Source organism: Cygnus atratus, chromosome 1 (genome assembly GCF_013377495.2).
Source record: "Cygnus atratus isolate AKBS03 ecotype Queensland, Australia chromosome 1, CAtr_DNAZoo_HiC_assembly, whole genome shotgun sequence".
NCBI classification, from domain to species: Eukaryota; Metazoa; Chordata; class Aves; order Anseriformes; family Anatidae; genus Cygnus; species Cygnus atratus.
The window spans coordinates 113,925,091-113,945,347 of NC_066362.1; the positions used below are offsets into that span (position 1 = coordinate 113,925,091).

The window sequence follows — 20,257 nt, forward strand, 5'->3', positions numbered from 1 at the left end:
CCAACATGGTTCCCCAGCTAGCTGGGCTCAGGACAGATCCTGAGCTATCAATAGAGCCCCACACAGGAGGATAGAGATCACTGTTCCTTTGGCTCACATAGGGTAAAGTCAGCCCCAGGCTACCAGGTTAACAGCATCCCATGGTATCCCAGGTTAACAGCATCCCACGGAGGGTACAGTATTGGCAAGCAGAAAATTGAAAGAGAGAAAAAAAAAAAAAAAGAAGAAGAAAAGAAGAAATACCAAAAGACCTCCACACAAATTGCATACAAAATGAAGTAGGCTTCAGACAAAGACAGATAGAATTGTAGTTCTGCAGTCAGATAACAGAAATTACATGAAATGGTGCTATTTGTATAACATAAAACATAAAAATAGGGTGTTAGAACAAATGGTTTCTCAAGAAAAGGATGTATAGGCCGGTTAAGTGCAAGATAAGAGTTTATCTTCTAGCCATAGCTTGCTGATAAAGATAGCAGATGCGATGGCAAGACTAGGAGTTGAATGTCACACTAATTTGGGTCTCTCCCTTTACACCTGCTCGTTATTAAATAAGGACAATAATAAAGTTTAGCTCAACACAGCCACTCAGTTCTCAGATACACAGTGACAGCCTCTGACAAACTTGGCTCCTGCATCCACAGCTTGCTGAAGAAGCATCTGAGCTGGGTGTCCATGTCAGATGTCGACCTGGTCACTGGCCTGGGCAGTGATGGACAACGAAGCAAACCTGCACCGCTGAAAGTCAGAGACTGTGCTCCTGCTATTAATGTTGTGTCTTTCACAATGCTCCAGACAAACACACATATATATACATATTTTTAAAGTTTGTCCAGCTGTGTACAGCATAAAACTTTCCAGGGAGACATTTGGCACAGAGGAATACTGTAGCCTCATTCACTTCATTTAAGGTCTCTGTTGCTTTCCCGTCCAAATAATACATGTACAACTTCTAAATTGGCTTAAAAAAGTTAAATGGAAAAAATAAAGGAAGGAAAAAACTCACCCCACAAAACCCTGGGTGAAACTTTAGCAACCAAGCTCCAATTAAGACATGCACGAACCATTTAAGCTTGGGCCCATTGGGCTCTATGGATTACTGTAGCACCCAAATTTTTCCAGAAATATCAGACAAGTTTACCACAGCAATTAAGCTGTCTACCATCTGTAAAAGATTTACCCAAGAGTTTTCTTAATGTTTTTTTTCCCCTGAATTACGTTTAACTTAATTCTTTCAACATTTTGCCTATCACTCAAGTCCTTATACATTAAGTATTGCAGAGTTGGCTAGATTTTTGAGAGCAACTTTTCCTTCTAAGGATTAGCTGTGCACTGGTGTGCTGAAATTTTATATACAGAGTAACACTCTGAATATGAATTATTTCTTGAGAAACACTGTGCCTATTCTTGGGAATGGAGAAGTAAAAACTTTACTAGGAATTTCAGCCAAGGAACTGAGATTAACACCCTTTATTCTCCTCCCAAATGGTGAGTTATTTTCAGAATCCTAGACCAGCCTTGAGCTTAATGTCTCCGTCGCACTGTATTAAAAGTGCCCTACGAGTAAATAAGCGCACTCACAGAGTGACAATGAAAGACATGGATCTGAATTCTTCAGAGTGCTGGAGAGAGTTCACATTTTCTCGGCAACATTTAGTGCACCTTGCAGTCCAAGAAAAACAGTGGTTAGAGAAACTGAAGGCTATTCTTGATGTTTCTCTTCCATCTAGATTGAGCATTAAATGGTCGTTCCCAAAGGCTTAGCACTTGAGGGGCGGGGGGGTCACTTTTCTCTATGGAGACTATTTGAAGGCACCTTTTTTAGGTGACTCTCAAGATGCAGATTGCTTATATGAAAAATAACCTGTCTACACCAATTTGTTTTCTCTTATTTATGCTTTTATCACAGCTTTTTTTCTCCCTTCATATGCCCAAATACCAAGTCTCCTAAAACAACCTCTGAACAATTAGCCTGTTCACAATTAAAAGGCAGCAGGGGATGACCTTCTTCTTGTCACATAGGCATGGTGTCCTGTTTGGAACCTGATTTTGACAGAATTGGGAACAAATGTATGCTGCTTCTGTGACTCTGCAGAACTGTAAGATTAGGTCAGGCCTTAGAGCAATTGAGAGTACAGACCAGAGTTTTAACAATGCCCAGTAAATGACTACATAACTGAGAAGAGTTGTAATTACAAAAAGGAAGAGCTAAACCTGGGTTTTGCAGAGCCTTTGAAATCCTTGAGTGATGAGATCTACCTGTAAAATACAAAACAATCCTTTGCTGCCCAAAGCTCATATTAAATTTTTGGATGGTGGTTTTACATGATTAAAAACAATTTGTCAGTCTCAGTGATTTTATAGCTGATGTTCTGCATTCATAAAACAACACATTCCTGGCTTCTTTCAGTTTCTTATCATGCATTGTTTTTTGTTTTCTGAATTTCATCTGGACAACTGCATCATCTGGTCACATGTCCAAGGAAAGTACCTGAAAGCACAGAGAAGATTGATCCTGCAACCCATTATGGATGAGTGATTCTGAGACCATGGCACTGTGTGGGTTCCTGGAGCTGGGGCTGAAGCCCTGCTGGCCACAGACTGTGTGGGGCTGCAGAGAAACCGCTGGTCCCCCCTCCTAACATCACCCCATTGCCCAACCTGTGCTGCCAGGGGGTGTGGGGCAGGAACCAAGTGTAAGGTGGTGGCCCCAGCCAGCCCCTGCCACCAGCCACAGGGACATGGCCCAGAGCTTAGCCACACTTGGCTGGTGCACACTGGCACCACGTCTACAACAGGTTCAGGGCAGACAGCTTGCTCTCCTTCTGGAGCCATCACCCATCACTTCTCCATCAGGAACTGTCACCAGCCCCTCGGCTATGAGAGCTGGGAGGTCTGTGCCATGGTCGTACTGGACAGTAAGTGTCAGACTTTTTACAAGCTGCACTGCAGGGCAGCAGAGAGAGAAGCACGACTGACAATTATCTTCAGTCAGGGTGCTGAAAACCACCCTAACAGTACATTGAGCACTATTCGGTTAAGCCTTGGTACCTTCTGTGCCAAACTGACACACTTGCTGCTACGCCTCTCCGCTGCTGCTGTTTTTCTTTGGGTTATAGCAGAAGTGCTGGTGAAGGAGGAGCTGACACAGATGCCCACAGGTTTCAACCAGTAAAGTTCTTCGCTGTTTGCTCTTCCCCCTGTACAGAAAGGAAAAATTACAGCATGAAAATGAGGTGTCTGTCCACCCTGCTTCACACGTGCTTTCAAAAATATCACTGCTATTAAAAACAGTGCATGTTAGGCACTAAAAAATAACAATCAGCAGGGTGGCGTAGATTCTTTCCATTCAATTTTATTAAAGCCCACGGGCCCAGCCCCGATCCCACAAAACAGGAGGCACAAAAACCATGGACAAACTGCTAGACAGGCTGTGTGAGGACGGCTGCCCCGGGGAGCCCGGGCAGCAGGAGGAGAGGGGCAGCAGTGAGGGGTAGAAAAGAGAAAAAGGGCAGCTGTCAGGATTGGGAAGAACACAGGGCAGCAACAACAGAGAGGGGGAAATTGTGGTCAGGAACATGGGGGAAAAGGAGGAGGAGAAGGGGGAAACTGAAAGCGATGCTGTAAGAGAGGGGAGGCTGCCGGGCAGGCAGGAGCTGTGTGACAGGCATGGCATGGAGGGGAGCAGGCCTCAGGCAAAGGTCTGAGGTAAAGAGAGAGAAAACCAGGTGCGGCCAACAGCGGACTGAGGGCCTGGCACCCCTCCCTGTCACCCAGAAACTTTGGGGAAATTATTTCTGAGATAGTTTGAGCACAGCTTCCCTCAGGTCACTGCTAAAATATTCATTCCCTGCAAAGGGGACAGGATCTGGCCTCAGGTAAATGAAGCAGGTGGATCCACAGAGCTGAGACCCCTGTGGCAGCAGCCCCTGGGCGCCCTCTTCATCCATCCATCACACACATGCCTTCCTTTCCTTGGACACTTCTCACAAGTAACTTAAAATGATCCTATAGCTCCCCAGAGCCACAGCCATGATCCTAAATCCCTCCTCCTGACACACAGGACTGCCGGCACCCAACCTGCCGTGCTTCACAGCAGGTGGAAAAGCAGCCAGCCATGATCTACTGCTCCCTTTGATTCATGTGAGAAGGTGCTGCGACCAGAAGACCCGGACACACAACCAGAAACAAAACAAAGCCTTGAAAGAATAGGTTCAGAACCATTTTCTCCTGATTATCACCACTGAGAGAGGGAGAAGGAAAGTAGTGCACAGAGTCCCTCTGAGTTCAGCTTCCTCCCCATCAAGACAGGCTACCAAACACGTTATCTCCACTGAGACATCAACAGTCATCTTCCTGTGGGTTTCTGAGAACTCTGTAAATGCTGCCACCTGAAGAGGCACAATGAATACACTTCCAGCATCAGATTTACCTTGACCCAGAGGTGCCAATCCCCTCAGACACTTCCAGCAGATATCTGACACACCAGAGTGAGCCCTTCCTGGCCTCTGTGATTTCCCAAAACTTTTCACTCCCTTGGAAATGTTAGAAGGAACAATTCCAGAATTGTGTCACTGACTCATCCATTTCTTACAGTTTTGGTTCACTAACAAGAAGTGTAACTGCTACATCCTTATATCCAAAATGGTCACAGGACCCCTGAATCATTTTCCTTCCCTTGTCCTTGCTCATGTTGTTTGTTGTTGGCCAGGCTCTCATGGGAAGGAGACACACTCTCATACCTTACTCTGGTGTGCAGGCTAAGGAAGGGCCATGTAAACACTGAGTTGTGAGTTACCTGCTGTACCTCAGACCAGAGCCTTTTTCACGAGACATCTCCTTCAGCTCCATGGAGTCACCCCTCATCTCCACCACAGCAAGGTCCCAGTTCAGCAGAGCATTCAGACCGTGCTTATCCTGGACAGCAGTCAGGCGATGAAGGGAGGTGGAGAGACCTTATGGGAGCAAGGAACCGCTGGCTTTCCAGGAAAGTGCTTAAAAACAGAAGAACACAGTAAGGGGAAAATTAAAATAAACCATCCTATGCAAGGAGGTGAAGGGAAAGGTGTGTACAGCATGAATGCCCAGTGAGTAAAGGCTGAAGCTCAGCTGTCATTCCTGCCCATCCCATTAGACCTCTACATGACTCGAAGTGTCCTGGCCACAAAGCCCAACTTTTACAGCTGCCTCTCCCTGCCTCTCCTCCACTCTGTCTGCACCCTGCCAATTTTATGGACTTCTGCTCTGTCTGTATATCCCAAATATAAATTTCCCGAATCCCCCAAGAGCTACATTCTGCCACAGCTTTCAGTGGTCTCTGTAAGCAGCGCCTGGCTGCCAGGCTGCAGTCGCTGCAGAGCTTCCACCACACCTGAGAGAGCAAAGACCAGAGGTCCCCAAACATGACACACACCAGAGGTGCCAATACCACTGCCATGCCTGGAGAGACAGCTTCCAAACAGTACCCATGAGGGGAAAAGCTGATGCTGAAAATCCCCCTTTGTGACATCAACTCAGAGTTCGTTCTCCATTTTCATCACAAAAATCACTCTCCAGTTGCACGGCAGCTTTGTCTGTGTGCAACGAGGACAGAGGTTATGTCCTTGGACATCAAGACACATCCTTTCGCAGAGATGGGCCCCGAGGAGGTTTGCTTGTTCAGTCTCCACTTCTTCTCAGTCTGTGCCATACACAATTGCAAGGCACTAACCTAGCTATAAGCCTTTCCCAAGTTTTACTCTTATCCCATTTGTATGCATATTTTGCTCAGCATCTAACTTTGTGGGACATTCAGGCTAGATATCAAATATATAATGGGCCCCTTTGGAAAAGAAAAATTACAGATAGAGTCAAAGTGCCTGTAAGTGACTAACCCTACATCATTTGGTACAATGCAAAATTCTTATCGGCTTCACTGGTGGGAATTCAAGCAGGAAGGCAGCAATAATAATTTAAAATACTGGGTTTCAGTTTCACTAGGATGTGAATTGCTGTAAAATTGACACTTTGCAGCAAGCAAAAAAATAACAAAAGAAATTTATAATCAGCCTAATATGCTTTATCATAATACGTATGCACAAACACACTTAGGCATATGCTTATCCACAGGCTGGAGGCTGGCTATTTGAAGTCAGTGCATATATTATTTTTAGCATGAGTTAAAATGCTGTCATTGAGGGGCAGGTTGTTTATTTTTTTTCCTCCGAATGAAACCTCTGGCAAAAGCATATAAATAAAGCAGGTCCTATTTAATTTTTTTCTCTTTTAAATATAACTTCCATGGGAACTCACCAAATTCATTTTGGGAAGGATTAGAAATAGCGTACTTATGCTAACAGCAGCATTGTTCAAAAGCATAATGTGTAAAACCAAAAATTCAATGTGAAAGAAGTTGTTGGTTAAAACATCATTACATACTATAGGGAGGGGAAAAAAAATCTTTGACTTACAGATGTGCATTGAAAACCACAATCCCATTTTCCTACCAGTTCAGGCCATTTCCACAAAGAACATGTATCAGCAAAGACCCAAAGCCAAACTTAGGGCAGGGAGCAAGGATGGGGGCTTTGCTCAGCTGTGGGGTCTCCCCAACACAGAGCTCCATTTACAGAGACACAAGGGTTTAAAGCAAAGCAGCAAGTATCAGAGCACTGAAATTCATATGATGTGGCAACACTGCCATCCTGCTTCCTACTGATTCCTGCTCTTTTCTCCCAGTCAGCATACCAAAAGATGTCTCGGGCAGCTTCTCCAACTACAAAAGCACTAAGGGACTTTGTGTCCCTTCACCCTGCTACAATCTCCTTGTGCAAGCAGCAAAGAAACATCTCACTAGGGAAAAATAAATAAATAAAAATAAAAGCCCAAAACTTTAATTTCACAGTTTTCTCAGGGGCAGTTACTATATAAACTATAAGCTATAAAAACTATTTCAAAATCTGTTGTTCAGTTTCTGGGTTCAGTTTCAAGCTTTATAACTCAGGTTAACATTTTATAACTGAATTAACAACAAATAATAAAATGATAATTAGCTCATTTTATAACTGGAAATGGTTTATTCCTATTCTTTTCCTTAGACTAAACACAATGGAAAGGGCTAAAATCACAGGGGAAATAGATCATTGGATCAAATTAGATTAACCCTACTCATTCTGCATTTGGTGTTTTGGTGATGGCAGAGAGGGAAACATGCAACACTCCATCCCTGGCCAGGCTCTCTCCTGCAATTAAAAATATTAATCCCAATGACCTGTTATTCCAATCCACTCGTATTGAAAAGGGTGTCTTCTGCAGATCAATGAAACAAGCATCCTGTTGATGAAAATGGGAAAAAGAATGGAAAAAAAATGCTGTTGTCTGTTCTCAAACTCCAGGAGGCTGCCACGCAGCTTCAGCACAGGTCCTGCAACCAGGAACATCCACTAACGCTGCTCCAGGAGAGCTGTGAAGCCCAAAGTGATCAATGGGATGACCTAGTTAATGGAAGTGTATGATACAGAAGGAAAGGAAAATAAGGATGGACACTGCACCTGTTACTTTTGTGTAATACTTCATGGAAGTCTCTGCATTTTTTTTTTCTTTAAGAAACAAAAATAAGCTGGACTGTGCAAATAAACCAAAGAAAGGAGATGTAAGAAAGGAGCAGCTTGCAAGGCAATTGTGAAAAACAACTAACAGCGGTAATGAGAGAGGAACAGAAAAAGCTTCTCAAAGAGAGATCGTGGTTCAGGATTTAGAAAGGATTGGAAAGACTCAAAAGGTTCAGGAAAAAGCTTGAAAAGGCTTACCGAACACAGGAGCTGAACAAGACGGAATAGCAAAATGAGAAAAAGGAGATTTACAAAGGAGAAAAAAAAAAAAAAAAAACAACTCTTTTTCCAAGTTCCTGTAGATCAGGTGCATGGGAACTGCTGGTGAATGAGTTAAGTCTCTGGTACTCATTGGTACCTGACTGTCCCAGACCCAAAGCTAGCTTTTCAGCCCCCTCAGTTGTCACATAATTGTCCACACTGAAATGGTCTTTACCTGATGAAAATTGTCTAAGTGCTGGATGCTTCAGGAAGGACATCTCTGTTTCCAAAGACAAACAAAAAGGTAGAAAAAGCCGACGTAGGCACTGGTCTTGCCTACTTGGTTGCCTCAAGTTCCCTACAGTTTTGAACCCAAATTGTGGATTAGAACCCAATATATGATGGATTTGTTCAGACCCAAATTATCCAGTAGAGCCCTTTCTCCCTTATCTCCTTGTCTTCCCCCCTCATTGACCCAACTGGACACTTTTCTGCAATTTGCACATTCACTAATTATCACAGCCAACTTCTCCGGTGGCGCAGCACCACAGGCCCCTGACACTGGGTAGGCCACACTTGCGCCCACCCCAGAGCCTCATGGTGGTGGCACTTTGTGGCACTGTCCTCCTTCATCCCTCCCTGAGGGGACAAGGCACTTCGGGAAAAGGAGTTTTGGGGTCCAGACATGCTGCTTTCCCCATGGTCCTCACAACGTGCTCAATGGCATTTTGTGTCACCCAGCACCAGCGTGGCCAAAGGCCTGCAGGAAATGGCTGAAGCCATTTTCACTGGAGTGTTACTACTCCATCAGCATGGGTCTGCACACAGGCCTCGTGCTGCCCCGCGCCTTCCTTCCAGGCTTTCTCTGCCGGTCGGGCTTTCCTGCCATGTGGCACTGCTTTGATGCCTGTGAGCCCGGCTTTGCTCTGCAGGCAGAGGTCACGCAGAGTGCTTTTTCAAAGCATCCTCCACGCCAGCCCCCTGACAATGACAAATCTTGGTTTATTGCCTCTCCCAAGACCTCACAGTGCTTCCTAACAGACATCCTAGCGGTATTCTCACATCCATCACTCTTGAAGCCAGATGTAAAGCAACCACGGAAAGCTGTACACAGCCATCAAACCATATGAACGGTTTTATAACTACTGGCAACCCACCGCATATTAAATATTGGATTAACATTCAGCAGCTCTGCTGGTGCTGCCTGCACTTTGGCAGCGCACTCTCACTGGTTTGTCACACGCTCACAGAGTGACCTAACACTCATTTTAGGAAAAAATCCCCAAATGGAGGTATTCCTTCTGCTGTGCCAGACCTGCACCCTGCAGCCAGAAGGGAGGGGGATAATGCCGTAAGGCCCTGGGCAGGGGATAGGGATGCTGATGCTTTTTACACCCAGGTGCTGGCTGCACCATGCATGCTGCTAAAAATGCTAACGCATGATGAACACGTGATGCTAAAAGACCCCTGGGCAGGGGTGGCCACTGCCCTCAAAACACCATTTTAAGAAAGGCAACCTAGTGAGTTTGCTTACACTGCAAGGCTCAGCCCCAGAGGACTGCAGCGTGTTTCCAACACATCCAACTAATTGCAGTTTACATTCATTTCACTCTGTATTAGCGGTGCTCTGCTTTCCAGGAAAACCAATTTCATCCGCAGCGCTGGCTGGCCACTGCTTGCTGCGTGAAACCGGAGCGGCTCTTTTCCCCGAAAGGGTAACAGCCAGCGGAAAATGTGTGGCGTGTCACCCCGAGCACCGCTACATGCCGAAAATAGTCGGGGCTTCCTCCGCCCCGCGCAGCCTGGAAATAAAACATATGGAGTTAGCACGGCCGCTGATTGGATTTTGATTGTCCTGAAACGCTGCCAAGTTTAAAGTGGAGAGTGCGGCCTGAAAGGAAATACAGTAGACACTAGACAATTTATTTGTTTCTGAGCAGGGACCTGGCTGACAGGCTGCGTCGAAGGTGGCTAACAAGAGCAACATGTTCCCATATGGAAACCATATGGGGAAATCAGCCAGGATCTGAAAACATGGCAGAACCTGTGTACCATGGCAAGGGAAAAAAGCGGCGCGCTGTAAAATCGGTGCCAATCACAACAGCAAATTGCTGATGGATAGTGCTGATAAATAACTGAAATAGTTAACATGCCGGCAGGTTTCAGACAGAGCACTCTCAGGGCTGTTTAAGGGAAAACGCAAACACGAGATGGACTCGAAAAGGCAGCGGCTGGCATTACCAGTGGGATGCGTTCACCGTGTTCTCCTGGTTTGGCATCGCTGCTAGCCCCGCAAAAATGAGAACCTCCACAACTCTGGAACATGAAGCCAGCTGAAAGGGCAAATATTTAGATGTAGTGAGAAAGAGTACCGAGCTCCGGGGCGCTATGGGGTGCTGGGAGAGACGTGGCCGAGAGGAAAGGGGCCGAGTCCTGGCAGCGGCTGACCGGAGCCTTGCGCTGGGCGACGTCGCCCTCCCGCGGCTGGGAAGCGCTTGGGAGCCTTCATTAAAAGGCAACTGTGCAAGGGAGAAGTGGTCTGGACTTAAAAATAAATAAATTCAATTGTAAAACCCACTAAAAACAACAACAAAAAAAATAAAACACTAAAAATGAATAGTTATACTCTAAATAAATGAAACTTTTCGGTCATTAAAAATCCCTTTTTGAATATTTTTTTCTTTTCACCTTGTCGAGACAGCTGAGTTTTTTCGTGCTTTTTATAGACCCCAAAACACTCACTAGTCCAAGGTTAGTTTGGTTCAGTCACTAAAGCAGAAAAGAAGAAATACTCGCACAGTTTTAACTCCGCGTGGAGCGGGGGAAGGAAATAGCTGCAGAACTCTGGTCAATCCAGCAAGCCACTGAGGTCACATTTTGTGCTGCTAACGAGTTGCTGAAACGCTTCCAGGACAGTAGTATTTCATACAAAAACAGTAACCAGAGCATTAAAGCACATTACTATATATATAGAGGTTACACTACCCTCGTCTTTCAAGAAGGAGACGCGCCGTTTTCCCATCTCATGAGTTACTAACTGACTTTCTATTTCTAAAATTTATGATTTTAAAGATATATGGAACAGATTTTTTAAAACTTTCTGTGGAAAAGGTATTAGCTTTTCCACATTAACTTGAAGATTTACAGCTTTCCTTTTCACGGGTGACAGTTTAGGAACTGTTTCACTGGTTCTGTATATTGTTACATATTCAGTTGATGTCTTCAGTAATATTAAGACCAAAGCAGTGATTTTGTGTTTATTAAATTCATATACGATTTACACACAAGGAAGCTGGTCCAAAGCACACAGAAATCAACAGCATTTATGGTGACTCTGAGAAAAACCCTTGCAGAAAAATATCTTTTGTTACAGTTTTGCCTAGCATCAAACAACCCTTTCACTCTTTCTGAAAGATCCTTGTAGGAAGATTCCTGGAATAACATTTCTGGTGATTTGTCCTGTTTATACTGGGTCCTCCAGGCATGCCTGCAACATATATTTCTATAGGAAATTCTGCAGACTGCTTTAACCAGAACCCAAGCCCAGGCTGCCCCAGCACGCAGCTTGTGCTACATCCCAGGCCTCTCAGATACCTTTATAAACAGGTGGTTCATGCTGCAAGGAGGGAGGACTGGGGGCAGCATGGGCCCCCAGCTGGAATATGTAGTGGCTGACCTCTAATTTTAGCTTTAAAAATAAAAAATAAAAATGTGAGGGAATAGGGGCAGGTCTTTAAAACCAACCTTGAAGATGTCAGCACCTTAGCACTGTCAGCACTGGGAAGTCTGAATTACCCCAGTCTTCTCTTGGCCTGGAAGAGACATTCCCAATTTTTTTGTCACCCAAAAACACTTCATCATATCAGCAGTCTCTGTGCACTGGAGCGTTCTCAGCAGCACCAGCTTATCTGTTGGTAACCAGAGCTGCAGGCTCCTACTCTTCTTGCCTTTCCCAGTGCTCACTCTAGGGGCAGACACTACTGGAAACATGAAGTCCTTAACACCAGAGATATACTGTTGATGAACTTTGGGCCCAGAGATTTGGGTCCAGGATTGTATATACAGATGCCTTGTATGGCCTGTTCAGAGGGTGGAGCACGAGCACCAAATCCAACACGTTCAGAAAACATCAAAGGCACCACACACACGCACACCCCATTTCAAGCCTGTTGCTTTCTGAGCACCTTGGATTTGCTGCACCTGGCCTGCACAGGAGGTTGACACAAGCTCAGTGAATATATCCAGAATTTCTGGATACCCAAAACAAATGCACAAACTCTTCCAATTCTGACTGAACATATTTTAGAGTGGGTAGGAGAGATTTTTTTTTCTTTAAAATTATGTGTGAGTGCATTGGTTAGCTGGGATTCTGCAGATGAAAGGAGTGGGTTTTGCACAGCAGTGACTCGAAGTGCATGAGTGGCATACACACTCGCATGCCATTAGTGCTCCCATTTGTCAGACCCTAACAGGCATCTTTAATGCTAAACTACGTAGCCAAGACATCAAAGCAGACAATTTTGTTGGTAATGATCTACCTGGTTAAATAAACCAGCCTTCAAAAGAAGAGTAACACATATTTTATTCAAAAGATCCAAAGCTGTAAGTGTCAAAAGGCCTCTGAATATAATCTCAACAATTGTAAATTAATACCTACATGGCAAAAGTGCATACGTAAACATGCAAATCCATATATATATATATATATGTATGTTCACATTCACCATAATTTGGGACAAAACTAACAAATATTGAGGTGGGTTTTAGTTTATTTCAGGATAATGCAGAAGTTACCACACATTTCACCATCACCTAGTACACAACACAGCAACAAAGATGAATGTTTATTTCAATCATGCAAAAGTTTTGTTTTGTTTTAATGATAGGACAGGAGAAGTCTGCCCCGTCCCTGTCTCCAGCTGCAAGCATTTTTTGCCTGTGTAACACCCATACTCCATGAGCAGAAAGGTCATGTGAAGGTAGAAACCACACGTCCTGCAGGAAAAGCCAACTAGACTTATTGTTATGAGATCCAGCAGCAGTGGCACTCATACTTTCAGTCCTCAAGTCAGATTTTCATTGGCCATCCATGATCACTCCCGTCAGTACATTTCACTGACTGGTGTTTTCTTTTTCTTTCTCAACCCAGAAGATGTAGCAGATCCATGAGTTTTAATGAAACAACAGCCTCTGGAGTATTCCACTCTTCTCTTTAAGCAAAACACATCAATTCTGGCCAAAGACATTGGCACCTGACTTGCACTTTCTCACCTTGGATAAGTTCATTGAGATTCAAGCAGGTGAGACAATCCAGATACCAAAAGTTATGACCAAATTATCTTTGGATAAATACGGGTAAAACCGAATTCCCTGCAACCAATTGTCCCTTGAAGACTGGGTCCTTTTCTTAATCTCCTAATCTTAAACTGAGAGCGACAATGTTTCTGTGACTGTACCGTACTTTCCTAGTGCAGGAAATAGTGGCAACAGGCTCCAAGTGGCAGGGATGGCACTGTGCAGGTGAGGAGCCCTGGCACAGGCTGCCCAGAGAGCTGTGGGGTCTCCTCCTTGGGGATCTCCAAAAGCCGCCTGGGCATGGCCCTGGGCAGCCTGCTCTGGGTGGCCCTGCTTGGGCAGGGCTTGGAGCAGGTGGCCTCCAGGGGTCCCTTCCCACCTCAGCACTTCTGTGATTCTGCGCCCTACCATCTGCTGGCCATCTAACATATTATCTTCGCATTTAATAGACTTTGATCAACTTTTTTCTTTCAAGAGTTTGCCAAATCATTCAGCAAACAGCTCGAATCTTCTGGCCTCTGCACCTTGCCCCCTCTAAGCAGAGCTGCCCCACCTGCGGGCCAGGAGGAGCTGCTGCTCCATCCCCATCACCGCTGCCAGCACAAATAAATGCAGGAGCACCAGGAGAAAGGCTGAGAGTCTTTCTGCAGAGTACGGGGGCCTAGAAGCTGTCCCTACAGGAGGCTGGCCAGTGTTCAAAATGCAAGGAGAGGACAGGAGGAGGATGACAGAGAAGCATGGGCAGGCAGGAGGCGGCAAGGGAGACAACTGGAGAGGGGCAACAGAAGAGTGGGGTGAGTGCATAAAGCAGTATTTATCCCAAGCTGAAGAAGACAGAGGTGACATTTCCTATGATAGTGGCTGAAGGAGTGAGTAGGGTCTTGCCCTTTGTTTATTGCTGCCTTAGAGACATTCACTGATTTTCCTGAAGTCCCAGCTCTTAGACATGTGTGACTTCATCAGAACCTTAATTTTCATCACAGAGAAAGAAAGAAAAAAGTCTAGCCCTCATAGTTATAGGATAAGCTCAAAACCTCGGGAGACAAATCAAAGAAAAAAACAAAAATGTATTCATATTTTGGAAGTGACGTGGTGTCTGAAGCAGATGCGCAGCTCACACGCTTGGAGCTAGCTGCATCAAAGGAGACTCTGTGTATGCATTTGCTTGTAAACAACATCTTTATCCTTGAAAGCAGCACTTAACTTTGCTTCTAAAGAGACTTGTTAGACAGCCACATAGTACTGTAATGTTTGCCTCTTGCCAGCAACTTTTTCATTTCTGGCTCTCAAGCTCTGACCAAACAAGTAATTTTTCAATCATCAGAGAATGGGCTCAACACTTAAGATTTATTGCCCCATAATTACGTCTTTAAGGTCAAAAAGTTTAAGTGTAATAATAATAATAATAATAATAATAAAACCTGGGCCAGAAAATAGCAGCTGAGAATGCTGCTGGAACAATATATTTATATACACACACAAAAAAAAAAAAAAACAACCACTTTTTATCTTTTATACACTCAAATAATTTTGTCCAACTGCAGTAATGACTGAAACTTTTTTCTCCTCATTTTGAACACACCTTTAAAACAAACCACAACAATGGGCAAAGCTTCCTGCACCCACTTCCTGCTAGGAACCATTCTAATTCTTTGAAATAAATATGTTTTGGGTTATTTTTGTAAGGGCAATGTTTAATATCAATCCCCCAGTGTGTAAATGTGTAGAATACACCAAAGATTTAACATCTGCTGCAAATAATTATACAGAGGATCTCAAGTCCTCTATTTTAAGATTATTAGGATATTGTACAGGTGGCCAAATTATTAAAATATGGTTTAAATTCTCCACGCATTAATTTTCATAACACGCATTGGATCCTGAAGCCTGGAAGCCACATGTCAGCACTAGAAAAGGCAAGGCTGGCTTGCTGCTGTTCCGACATGAAAGGCCTCTTTTGGGATGTCGTAGTGTCCCGGCTTGGGCCGCGGGCTGCTCTGCAGGAGCCCTGGGCTGTAGCCCCAGGCAGAGGTGACACAGGGAGCTAAGGCAGAAGGCTTTCCTCTCAGGCAACTGACTGTTTTGGTGAGCATTGCTTTCTCTGGCCCCTGCCGATTAAGTCAAGACCTTTACCAACTGACCTGAATTTTAGGGTTCGACTTGAGGTGCACGCAGCAAGGGTAACGCAGGATGAAAACACCACAGCCAAAAAAAACGCTTTTGATCCTGTTCACAAAGCACTATAAAGGACTGAAAACTAAATAAATGTGATGTTCTAGCATCCTACTTACTCTTATGGAGCAAGACTTGGTATTTGTTTCCATTACAAGTGAGCTGCTTCCCAGTGGATGAAGAGGAGCTTCTTGCCTGCTGCTGAGACACAGCACAGAGCTCTGGGGACATCGCTGGAGAGTTTGGGTCCCATCTGTGAGGAAGTACGTGATTCACACCGGCACACGCAACGTGAAACCCACTTCTGCAGCCTGTGGTTTTACTGGGCTGCTCTGAAGACCACAGAAAATTTTTAGCACAGGAACTTTTGCACCTTCTTTGGGGGAAGCACTGGCTGTTCTGCTGCCAGGAGAAGATGCCCTCTGCCCCATGGTGCAGCAGCACATGCCATTACCCACAGCACCGACTGAGCTGCCCGCGTCTGAGACCTCAGCCAGAACATCTCCTGTTTTATTTCCTAGGAGCAGGCAGGTGTCTTTGTGCCTCCAGGTGATCCCTTTGAAGGCAGGATGTGTGACCAGGAGGAAGAGCTGGGATGGTGCTCGGTGCTCATGTGCTCTGAGCACCCCTGCCATGAGCCCTTCCATTCAAACAAGAGGTTTTGTTTTCCAGCAGTGTAGTGGGTTTATGTGGCAAGGCTTTGGTAGCAGGGGGCTGCAGGGGTGGCTTCTGTTAGAAGAATCTAGAAGCTGTTCCACGTTAGGTAAGGGCCCCGCTGCTGGCCAGAGCTGAGCCAATATGCAATGTTGTTTGCACCTCTGTGAGAGCAGATTTAAGACAGGGGAAAAAAAAAAACGCTGCGCCACACAGCAGCTGGGAGAGTGAAAGCAGTGAGGAACAGCCTTGCAGGCGCCAAGGTCAGTGAAGAAGGAGGTGGAGAGGTGCCCCAGGCGCCAGAGCCTAAGTCCCCTGCAGCCTGTGGAGAGGCCCCTGGTGGAGCAGGCTGTCCCCCTGCAGCCCATGGGTCCCACATGGAGCAGATCTCCACGCCGCAGCCCGTGGAGGAGCCCACATGGAGCAGGTGGATGTGGCCTGGAGGAGGCTGCGGCCCATGGAGAGCCCCCGCAGGAGCAGGCCCCAGGCCGGAGCTGCAGCCCGTGGAGAGGAGCCCACGCAGGAGCAGGGGTCTGGGGGGAGCTGCCGCCCGTGGGGGACCCGTGCTGGAGCAGTTTGCTCCTGGGGGATGGATGGACCCCGTGGTACGGAGCCGTGTGGGAGCAGTTCTTGAAGAGCTGCTGCCTGTGGGCAGCCCCCGCAGGCTCAGTTCGGGAAGGACGGCATCCCGTGGGAGGGACCCCGCGTGGAGCAGGGGCAGAGTGACCATGAAAGAGCAGCGGAGATGAAATGTCAGGGACTGACCCCAGCCCTCATTCCCTGTTCCCCTGTGCTGCTCTGGGGGAGGAGGTAGGAGAGGGTGGATGGGGGGGGAGGTGCTTTTGGTTTCTTTCCTTTGTTTCTCACTTCTCTAGCTTGTTAGTAATAAGCAATAAATCTTACTGTCTCCCTATGCTGAGTCTGTTTTGCCCATCACGATAATTACTGCGCAATCTCCCTGTCCTTATCTCAACCCTTGAGCCCTTTTCATCATATTTTCTCCCCCTTCCTCTTAGAGGAGGGGGAGTGAGAGAAGTTGTGGTGGAGCTCGGCCGCCCACCCGAGTAAAACCACCACAAGCAGGTGTTATACTCTGAATATATTTAGGTAACCACATCAAGGACCAGACTCTTACTGCCTGACGGTGAATAACATCAGGCATGGCTGAGGCCGAATCAGAACTGAGCCAAAAAACTCAGAAATAAACCCGTACAAAATCTGATTTCCAGCACTGACTTCTCCTCAACTTTTTTTTCTTTTAAATGCAAGTATTCAGCTAATTGAAAAGGTTAATGAAAAACTAAAATTTACATGAGCCTTTGAAAGCAGTGTTGCCGCAAATGAGTGCCACAGAACTAACTAGCCTGCAGTTTTCATTTCTGACCTTGTAGTCACCTCCACATCAGCATGCTCCAAAAAAGCAAACAATAGGACTATTGTCCAGGAGGACACAAAACAGAGCATTTGCAGTTATAACCAACAAAGTCTTCAATGTCAATTATCCCAGACAAACCCGCACCACCCAAAGTTTCTTTACGTGCCAGGCAGGGTGTCAGCTGGGAGCCATAGGGATTCATGCTTAATTTTCTTCATTCCTAAGACCTCTGCAACAAGAGTCATAGGAGCAGAAGTCCATGTTCACAAAGATAGAAAATGTGCTTACAGTAACCCATAAGTGTAAGTCTACATATTAAAAACCCAGAGATTGAATGATTTTGTTAAAATCTACTAAAATTCGATAGTCCTTTTCAGTACATGTTCTCACATGCACCCTCACGCACCTCACAGTGAAGTGGATAAAGTACAAACCATAAGGGAAGTTGCTGAATCACCTTTTTTTTTGTATCCACTATTGCAGAGCATCTCTTCACATGTGGCACTGCAAGAACACCTCAAACGTGCTTGTTTCCTGCCACTCTGCAAAAATTACCAAACTGATGGAGCTCCAAGGGGGGGCTCTCAATTCCCACTTCAGGTGAAAGAGTACCAGCATTGTACTGCACAAAAGAACTGCTTGCTGCTGACGGTATCCGCAGGGTTCATTGTGGGGGCTCTCCAGGGTTTAAGGATGTAAATAGCCTGGCACAGTACTTCACGCTTGCTCTCTGTGCTTGTTTTCAATCCAAATTGGAAGGGAATTAAGCTGAGCAGCACATAGGCCTTCTCTGTGACCTGTCTGAGTTACCCAGGGCCAGCAGGGAACAGCCAACACTCCTTGCCCCCTGCTCCTTTCTATTTCTCAGAAGCTGCCCCAAACCCCAGTTTTATAGGATGATCAGCATGAAGTTTTTTTCAGCTGTGCCATCACCTTCCTTTTCCATACTGGCTGCCTCTGCTCTCACACAACTGCAGCTCTTCTACCCACAGATGTTTAAGCAAGGCCGTGCACTCACCACTCATCTGTTCGGTTGTGACACTGCTGCCCATAGTGGTGGTGACACTTTTGCCTTCATTCCCCTGACTGTTAATTCTCTACAAAGCAGTAGATGGCTTCAAAGAGCTGGTGGAAAAAATATATATGTTTTTCGGTAGATCATGAAAAAAGGATACGAGTCTGAATCAGACCTAACAGAAGAATCCAAATATCAATCCCAAACACAAGAAATATAGAGCATTTAGCATATGAAAGCATTCTGTAATCCTCTATCAGAGGGGAAGAACCCAAGTTTTTTTCAGGAAATGCCTATGTTTAGAAGCTGCCCTTTGAAGGTATACCACCATTCTTACAAAACATTTGCTGCTTTAAAGCAATTATACAAGCAAGTATATAACCTCCCATATAAAGAATATTTTAAGCGTTTTATTATACCATTATTTGAAAGTTTTTAAAAAAAAAAAAAGTAAAGCAAAAGAAACTATAGCCTGCCATTCAATCTTTAATTTTCTTTGCACATACACACTGTTTGGGGGTCTATGGTTTTCTCCCCTCACTGAAGACATCTCAGGACACCCTGCTAAAAAGTGAAAGCAGTGTTTTATGTTTTTATCCTGGCTGGTTAATTGCTTCCCACAGTATTTATTGTATGAAATTCAAGCCATTTTGATCATAAACTATTCTAGGCTATTTATCAACAGCATCTCTGTTTCCTGTAAAGTAAGAAAATCTGACCTCAAAGCTCTGAGCTAGGCAAGAGTGCCCATTACTGCTAGCAAAGATTTTAGTCTACAATTCTTAAAGAAAAAAAAAAAAAGAACACCTAAGGTTGTACAAAATGTTTGTGTTTTCTTTTTAAATTGTTTTCATTACCTGCAATGTTTCAACCATTTCCAAGTTTCACTACAATAATTCTGTTTCTACTTTCAGCATCCTGATCCAGATTTATTCCCACAGCTCATCTTGCGAGTGCTCAGGACGCTGTCAAACCAGGTCCCAGGTAGCTCTGCTTGGCCACCCTCAAGAGAGGCAGACACCAGCCGCATGCCAGGCACCATTCACGAGGCTCGCCCAGCATTACGTGGGAAACTTGCCTGAAGTGGAAGAAGAAACAAATTCCTCCTCCTTCAGCCTTGCCCATCTTTGACATTGGACCTTTAGAGTACTCACTTGCCTCAGTTATCACTCGCTCCAACATGGAGAAAAAATGAAGCCAGGAGGGGAGGACCCCCACAGTGTTTTAGTTGAGCATCGCCCTTTGGTAGAGCAGGTTTATGCAGGGAAAAAGTGCTTAACTTTGTAATTAAAGACACAAATGTCTTTGGGCATTGGGACGCATGTGTGATATGGTTTATTGGGGACTTGTTAGTGTTAGGTCAGAGGTTGGACTAGGTGATTTTGGAGGTCTCTTCCAACCTAAATGATTCTGTGATCGGGGCTGAACAAGAGTTTGCACAGGCAACCTTCCAGAATTTTTCTGTATTTTGCCTCCTCCACTACCCCCAACAAGGTTCAGGAGCATGTTAAAGGACAGGAGACAGGCAGGCACTGAAAGCAGCCCTCAGAAGGTAAGCACCAAGAGCACTGCCTTAGTGCCACTAAAGGCTTGGGCTCATTTCTACTGATGAGCCACATGAAGGAGAACTTGTACACTATGTCAAATGAAAAAGGAATAATGAGATAGAGAAAAGGTCAAGGAGAGCACAATTTTTTCATGCTGCACTTCCAAAAGACTGCAGGCATTTTATTACTGGAGAGCCACTGCATTGTACATCACAAAAAAAAAAAAAAAAAAAAGGAAAATGAAAGCAGATTAATAGCTGTATTGCTACTTCGGGCTTTCAAATATGGAGGTTTCATAATATATTTGAATAAAATCCAGATTTCTTGTATTGAAGACTACATTCTTAGTGTGTGTGTACAGTCCTGTACTCTCCATCTGTTCTCTGAACTGCACAGACACCAAGGAGTT

At 45.1% G+C, this 20,257-nt stretch overlaps 1 protein-coding gene and 1 long non-coding RNA gene across 2 annotated transcripts in view; one reads left to right on the forward strand and one right to left on the reverse strand.

Moving 5' to 3' along the window:
• Positions 1 to 1,989: 1,989 nt before the first annotated feature.
• Positions 1,990 to 4,917, reverse strand: LOC118247741 (uncharacterized). The gene is made up of 3 exons (XR_004778543.2): positions 4,799 to 4,917; positions 3,052 to 3,200; positions 1,990 to 2,491 (listed from the first exon to the last, which is right to left on the reverse strand). It is a non-coding gene; the product is annotated as an uncharacterized LOC118247741 (long non-coding RNA).
• Positions 4,918 to 13,737: 8,820 nt separating this feature from the next.
• Positions 13,738 to 20,257, forward strand: part of GET1 (guided entry of tail-anchored proteins factor 1) — a 93,304-nt gene continuing 86,784 nt past the window's right edge. Inside the window, exon 1 of the mRNA XM_035545997.2 lies at positions 13,738 to 13,744. The gene's annotated coding sequence lies outside the window, so the exon portion shown is untranslated. The remainder of the gene's footprint in view (positions 13,745 to 20,257) is intronic.